The sequence below is a fragment of the Oncorhynchus mykiss genome, chromosome 31 (genome assembly GCF_013265735.2).
Source record: "Oncorhynchus mykiss isolate Arlee chromosome 31, USDA_OmykA_1.1, whole genome shotgun sequence".
Lineage (NCBI taxonomy): Eukaryota > Metazoa > Chordata > Actinopteri > Salmoniformes > Salmonidae > Oncorhynchus > Oncorhynchus mykiss.
In genome coordinates this window covers 18,374,148-18,381,994 of record NC_050571.1, presented here as the reverse complement: position 1 = coordinate 18,381,994, position 7,847 = coordinate 18,374,148, and positions in this window count along the sequence as shown.

Here is a 7,847-nt window from a genome sequence, read left to right as displayed (position 1 = left end):
GACTGAATCTGCAATAGGTAAGCAGCTTGGTTTGAAGAAATCAACTGTGGGAGCAAATATTAGGAAATGGAAGACATACAAGACCACTGATAATCTCCCTCGATCTGGGGCTCCACGCAAGATCTCACCCCGTGGGGTCAAAATTATCACAAGAACGGTGAGCAAACATCCCAGAACCACACGGGGGGACCTAGTGAATGACCTGCAGAGAGCTGGGACCAAAGTAACAAAGCCTACCATCAGTAACACACTACGCCGCCAGGGACTCAAATCCTGCAGTGCCAGACGTGTCCCCCTGCTTAAGCCAGTACATGTCCAGGCCCGTCTGAAGTTTGCTAGAGAGCATTTGGGGGATCCAGAAGAAGATTGGGAGAATGTCATATGGTCAGATGAAACCAAAATATAACTTTTTGGTAAAAACTCAACTCGTCGTGTTTGGATGAGGAAGAATAGTGAGTTGCATCCAAAGAACACCATACCTACTGTGAAGCATGGGGGTGGAAACATCATGCTTTGCGGCTGTTTCTCTGCAAAGGGACCAGGACGACTGATCCGTGTAAAGGAAAGAATGAATGGGGCCATGTAACGTGAGATTTTGAGTGAAAACCTCCTTCCATCAGCAAGGGCATTGAAGATGAAACGTGGCTGGGTCTTTCAGCATGACAATGATCCCAAACACACCGTCCGGGCAACGAAGGAGTGGCTTCGTAAGAAGCATTTCAAGGTCCTGGAGTGGCCTAGCCAGTCTCCAGATCTCAACCCCATTGAACATCTTTGGAGGGAGTTGAAAGTCTGTGTTTCCCAGCAACAGCCCCAAAACATCACTGCTCTAGAGGAGATCTGCATGGAGGAATGGGCCAAAATACCAGCAACAGTGTGTGAAAACCTTGTGAAGACTTACAGAAAATGTTTGACCTCTGTCATTGCCAACAAAGGGTATATAACAGTATTGAGATAAACTTTTGTTATTGACCAAATACTTATTTTCCACCATAATTTGCAAATAAATTCATAAAAAATCCTACAATGTGATTTTCTGGAGAGAAAAAAATTCTAATTTTGTCTGTCATAGTTGAAGTGTACCTATGATGAATATTACAGGCCTCTCAAATCTTTTTAAGTGGGAGAACTTGCACAATTGGTGGCTGACTAAATACTTTTTTGCCCCACTGTATATAGGACCATGTGACTTGCCCATGTGACCTGACCAACAAAACATCTGGGCTGTAGTTATTATACAGTATTTGCACATACCATAGTTTGTTGTACGGGGATCTGATCATTTTACTAATCGACTATGAAGAGCAGAAATCAGGGGTGAAGTTACTGGAGTAATCCTGTCTCAGAATGCAGAGGGAGAGTGTGTGTGTGTTTGTGTGTTGAAGAGAACAGTGATGAGGATGGACATGATATCAACACAAGGAAATAGCTGTCTCACGACAACACCGTTAGACATGATAGAACAACAGCATGCTTTATATGAGGTTCCACAGAGACACTACTGCAAAAACTTGTTTACCAGATATTTCGGCTTCAATTCCTTGAATTTCTTCAAACAAATCTTTCATATCTAACTATTTGTACTGAAACATAATCAAACACTGTTTGGGATTTTCACACATCGCAGCATTGGTACCGGTATTACATAAAACAAGAAATATTGAATTAAAGCAAGCCTCTGCTGTGCAGAAGAGAAACAGTCCCCTGTGAACTAGGAGGCTCCTCTCTCTATATATATCACTTCCCATTGAAAAGAGCATGTCTCAGATGAATGGGTTATAGGAAAGGAAAAACAAGGCTATTTTTAGACCTCACATTCATACATTTATACATTTATATGAATCAGTTTTCTCTCCTCTCTTGCCTGTAGCAAATCTGCACATCCCTGGCTGGCTTGCCTACAATACATACAGGCTGATTGAATGGCAGTGCATGTTTATTCGGATGAAAGGTAATCATTTGTGACAGGTTTAAGGACACCCGTGAACTGGGAGGGAGGAGGGCGGGGAGCAACATAGGCAGGCGCGGCAGGAAGTGTAACTGCCTCAGGGGCTTCTGAAACTATTAGGGGAAACCTGACAGACACTGGAGTCTATTCTCCAACATTAATTAGAGAGAGAGACTGCAGATCATGATGAGCAGAGAGATGCAAGGGATGAGAGAAGATGGTAATGCATACTTGTGGATGTGAATAGGTTCTCACATAAAATGAATCATATTTCTATTCAGAATTCATCAAAGAATGTGAATCTGTAATCTGTTATCTACTAGCTTTTCATCTATATTTACTGATTGTCCATTGTAGTTTGAACAGAAGTACAGTATACACAAAATACACAAAATAAAGTGTCTTAATAGGCTGTTGGGCCACTATGAGCCAGAACAGCTTCAATGCACCTTGGCATAGATTCTACAAGTGTCTGGAACTCTATTGGAGGGATGAGACACCATTCTTCCATGAGAAATTCCATCATTTGGTGTTTTGTTGATGATGGGTGGGAAACACTGTCTCAGGTGCCGCTCCAGAATCTCTCATAAGTGTTCAATTGGCGAGAGATCTGGTCACTGAGACGGCCATGGCAGACACTGGAAGGCTTACATAGTTTTCATGCTCTTCAAACCATTCTGTGATCACTTCATGCCCTGTGGATGGGTCATTGTCATCCCATACCCATGGAAGACAAAATAATGCCCTGCCCAGCATTTTTATACATGACCCTAAGCATGATGGGATGTTAATTGCTTAATTAACTCAGGAACCACACCTGTGTGGAAGCACCTGCTTTCAATATACTTTGTACCCCTCATTGTGTTTCCATGATTTTGGCAGTTACATGTAAATTGTCTGTTATGATGTTGGATTGTTGGAATATGATCTCAGCTACACCATTGGTTTGGTTGCTAGGGATGAATTGTGGTGGGGGTTCTATTTCTCAAATAAAGGTCTTTATCCAATCATGGAATGTTGCACTTCAACAGACACCCATCATAGAATTGGTTTTATCACTTTACCCGCTAAAATCTGTTTTTAACAACAAAAAAATATTTAAAAATCTTAATAAGGGCTAACTGTTCTGAGGGTTAACCTGACTGGGAGCCAGATTGCAGCAGGGGGCAGTACACTGGCTGCTGGATCAGCTTGCATGGATGAGTGTTTTGTAACCACAGTGGAAAAGTTCATTCTCTGTGGGAGGGAATAACGTCCCATAGTGCCCTAACCTGCAGTCATGAACGTGATTTATTTAGATTCAGGTGATTGAAAAGTGATGGGCAATGATTTATTGAGACATCTACAGTGTGCTATACAGTAAATAAATGCAGTGTAATGGAAGGTATCTACAGTATATCAGTATAGCCCACAGAGTACAAACCTCTTCAGTTCTGGTCCCCTCCTCCTGTAAGGCCAAAATCAACTAATTGAAATTTCAGAGAATCACACCGCCTCTCACTCCTCTCCCACACTGTTAACAGTTTGTCCATCCTCTGATCACTGAAAGGTATAGAAGTGTGTTGTGGGACTGGACAGGTATGGGTATGGGTATGGGTTCGGGTTCCCTCCCTTAGATGGATGATAACAATGAACCTCACCCACCCTGCATCACGTCTATCTGGATCGCCATATAATTTTTCAGTCACACACTAAACCTAAATATATTAGTAAGCAGCAGTTGACTTTGCAACAGGTGGAAATAAACTTGTCGATATAACGCAGGAGGGAGGAATGACTGTGGTATTCGCTCCTCATTAAATGCACACCAACTTAATTTGCCATCCCAGCGGCCAGCGGATGGAGAGAGGCTGTGTCTCAGCTAATGGATGGAGAGAGGCTGTGTCTCAGTTAGTGGATGGAGAGAGGCTGTGTCTCAGTTAGTGGATGGAGAGAGGCTGTGTCTCAGTTAGTGGATGGAGAGAGGCTGTGTCTCAGTTAGTGGATGCAGAGAGGATGTGTCTCAGTTAGTGGATGGAGAGAGGCTGTGTCTCAGTTAGTGGATGGAGAGAGGCTGTGTCTCAGTTAGTGGATGGAGAGAGGCTGTGTCTCAGTTAGTGGATGGAGAGAGGCTGTGTCTCAGTTAGTGGATGGAGAGAGGCTGTGTCTCAGTTAGTGGATGGAGAGAGGATGTGTCTCAGTTAGTGGATGGAGAGAGGATGTGTCTCAGTTAGTGGATGGAGAGAGGATGTGTCTTAGTTAGTGGATGGAGAGAGGCTGTGCCTCAGTTAGTGGATGGAGAGAGGCTGTGTCTCAGTTAGTGGATGGAGAGAGGATGTGTCTCAGTTAGTGGATGGAGAGAGGCTGTGTCTCAGGTAGTGGATGGAGAGAGGCTGTGTCTCAGTTAGTGGATGGAGAGAGGCTGTGTCTCAGTTAGTGGATGGAGAGAGGCTGTGTCTCCGTTAGTGGATGGAGAGAGGCTGTGTCTCAGTTAGTGGATGGAGAGAGGCTGTGTCTCAGTTAGTGGATGGAGAGAGGCTGTGTCTCAGTTAGTGGATGGAGAGAGGCTGTGTCTCAGTTAGTGGATGCAGAGAGGATGTATCTCAGTTAGTGGATGGAGAGAGGCTGTGTCTCAGTTAATGGATGGAGAGAGGCTGTGTCTCAGTTAGTGGATGCAGAGAGGCTGTGTCTCAGTTAGTGGATGGAGAGAGGCTGTGTCTCAGTTAGTGGATGGAGAGAGGCTGTGTCTCAGTTAGTGGATGGAGAGAGGATGTGTCTCAGTTAGTGGATGGAGAGAGGATGTGTCTCAGTTAGTGGATGGAGAGAGGCTGTGTCTCAGTTAGTGGATGGAGAGAGGCTGTGCCTCAGTTAGTGGATGGAGAGAGGCTGTGTCTCAGTTAGTGGATGGAGAGAGGATGTGTCTCAGTTAGTGGATGGAGAGAGGCTGTGTCTCAGTTAGTGGATGGAGAGAGGCTGTGTCTCAGTTAGTGGATGGAGAGAGGCTGTGTCTCAGTTAGTGGATGGAGAGAGGCTGTGTCTCCGTTAGTGGATGGAGAGAGGCTGTGTCACAGTTAGTGGATGGAGAGAGGCTGTGTCTCAGTTAATGGATGGAGAGAGGCTGTGTCTCAGTTAGTGGATGGAGAGAGGCTGTGTCTCAGTTAGTGGATGGAGAGAGGCTGTGTCTCCGTTAGTGGATGGAGAGAGGCTGTGTCACAGTTAGTGGATGGAGAGAGGCTGTGTCTCAGTTAGTGGATGGAGAGAGGCTGTGTCTCAGTTAGTGGATGGAGAGAGGATGTGTCTCAGTTAGTGGATGCAGAGAGGCTGTGTCTCAGTTAATGGATGGAGTGAGGCTGTGTCTCAGTTAGTGGATGGAGAGAGGCTGTGTCTCAGTTAGTGGATGGAGAGAGGCTGTGTCTCAGTTGGTGGTACAGTAATTGGGCAGAGCGGCTCTCTCTACTCACAGGTTTCCTCTGCTGCTCTAAGTGCTGTGTGTTCCTCATAGTGCCAAATCCTGGGTTGTGTCCCAAATGGCACATGTTATGGCTCTGGTCAAAAGTAGTGAACTATATAGGGAATAGGGTGCCATTTGAGATGCACCACTAGGCTGGCTCCACTCATTACAGCTGGTCTGGAGGAGGAAGAGAAGGAAGGACAGAGGAGCCCCTACTCCCTCCCTCTCAACCCCTTGCTCCCTCCCAACCCCTCCCTTTCTCCCAACACCTCCCTCCCTCCCAACCCCTCCCTCCCTCCCAACCCCTCCCCTTTTCCCAATCCCTCCCTTTCTCCCAATACCTCCCTTTCTCCCAATACTTCCCTCCCAACCGCCCCTACTCCCTCCCTCCCAATTCCTCCCTCTCAACCCCTCGCTCCCTCCCAACCCCTCCCTTTCTCCCAACACCTCCCTCCCAACCCCTCCCTCTCTCCCTCTCAACCGCTCCCTTTCTCCCAACCCCTCCCTCCCAATCCCTCCCTTTCTCCCAACACCTCCCTCCCAACCCCTCCCTATCTCCCTTTCTCTCAACACCTCCCTCCCAACCCCTCCCTCCCAACTAGAACTCTGCTACCTGACCCCGACAGGCACAGACGTTATACATCAGGTAAGGCCGGGTAAATTTGGAGGAAGCAATTGGGCCTGGGTAGGGTAGGACCTGAACATTGGGGCATGGGTAGGGCTCGGGCTTAAAATTCATGCCCGTGCAGGGCTCTTACTCCCAACCCTCCCTCCCTAAAATTTAAGAGCACCAGAAAATATTTTTTTTTAATTGATGGATATAGAGCCTTTATTGGTCGTGTAAGACCTCTAGCTACTTTTCAAGCACATATTGTGCCCTAGAAACGAATATATATATATATATATAACCCTGTAAAGGCATTTGTTTATTATAAAAGCGAAAATGTTGATACTCTACAGAGAGGTGTACTATGAGGAGGGATAAGAGGAGTTAGCGAGCTACACTACAACACCAAAAGTATGTGGACACCTGCTCGTCGAACATCTCATTCAAAAATCATGGGCATTAATACGGAGTTGGTCCCCCCTTTGCTGCTATAACATCCTCCACTCTTCTGGGAAGGCTTTCCACTAGATGTTGGAACATTACTGTGGGGACTTGCTTCCCTTCAGTCACAAGAACATTAGTGAAGTTGGGCACTGATGTTGGGTGATTAGTCCTGGCTTACACTCGGTGTTCCAATTCATCCTAAAGGTGTTCGATGGCGTTGAGGTCAGAGCTCTGTGCAGGCCAGTCAAGTTCTTCCACACCAATCTCGACAAACCATTTCTGTATGGACCGCGCTTTGTGCACGGGGGCATTGTCAAGCTGAAACAGAAAGGGCCTTTACCAAACTGTTGCCACAAAGTTGGAAGCACATAGAATCGTCCAGAATTTCATTGTATGCTGTAGCGTTAAGATTTCACTGGAACTAAGGGGCCTAGCCCTAACCATGAAAAACAGCCACAGATCATTATTCCTTCTCCACCAAACTTTACACTTGGCACTATGCATTGGGGCATGTAGCAATTTCCTGGCATCCGCCAAACCCAGATTCATCCATCGGACTGCCAGATGGTGAAGCGTGATCCATCATTCTAGAGAACACGATTCCACTGCTCCAGCCAACGTTTGGCATTGCACATGGTGATCTTAGTTTTGTGTGCGGCTGCTAGGCCATTGAAAACCATTTCATGAAGCTCCCGACGAACAGTTATTGTGCTGACGTTGCTTCCTGAGGCAGTTTGGAACTCAGTAGTGAGTGTTGCAGGTAGCCTAGTGGTTAGAGCATTGGGCCAGTAACTGTAAGGTTGTTGGATCAAATCCCTGAGCTAACAAGGCAAAAGTCTGTCTTTTTGCCCCTGAACAAAGCAATTAACCCACTGTTCCCCGGTAGGCTGTCATTGTAAATAAGAATTTGTTCTTAACTGACTTGCTTAGTTAAATAAAAATCTAAAAACCGAGGAAAGACGATTTTTTACACGTTACTCGCTTCAGCACTCGGCAGTCCCGTTCTGTGAGCTTGTGTGGCCTACCACTTCACGGCTGAGCCGTTGTTGCTCTTAGACGTTTCCACTTCACAATCACAGCACTTACAGTTGACTTGTTGGAAAGGTGGCATCCTATGACAGTGCCATGTTCAAAGTCACTGAGCGCTTCAGTAAAATCATTCTACTGCCAATGTTTGTCTATGGAGATTGCATGGCTGTGTGCTCCATTGTATACACCTGTCAGTTACAGGTGTGGCGGAAATAGACGAATCCACTAATTTGAAGGGGTGTCCACATACTTTTGTATATACAGTATAGTGTATCTCGGGTCACTTCTGTTCAACACAAGGTAACCATTGGCACGAAGGTGTCTCACCTTTTAGCCAGGTCAATTTCTTTGGCAAATAATCTTTCAGCTCTAACACGCTAACGGGCAGG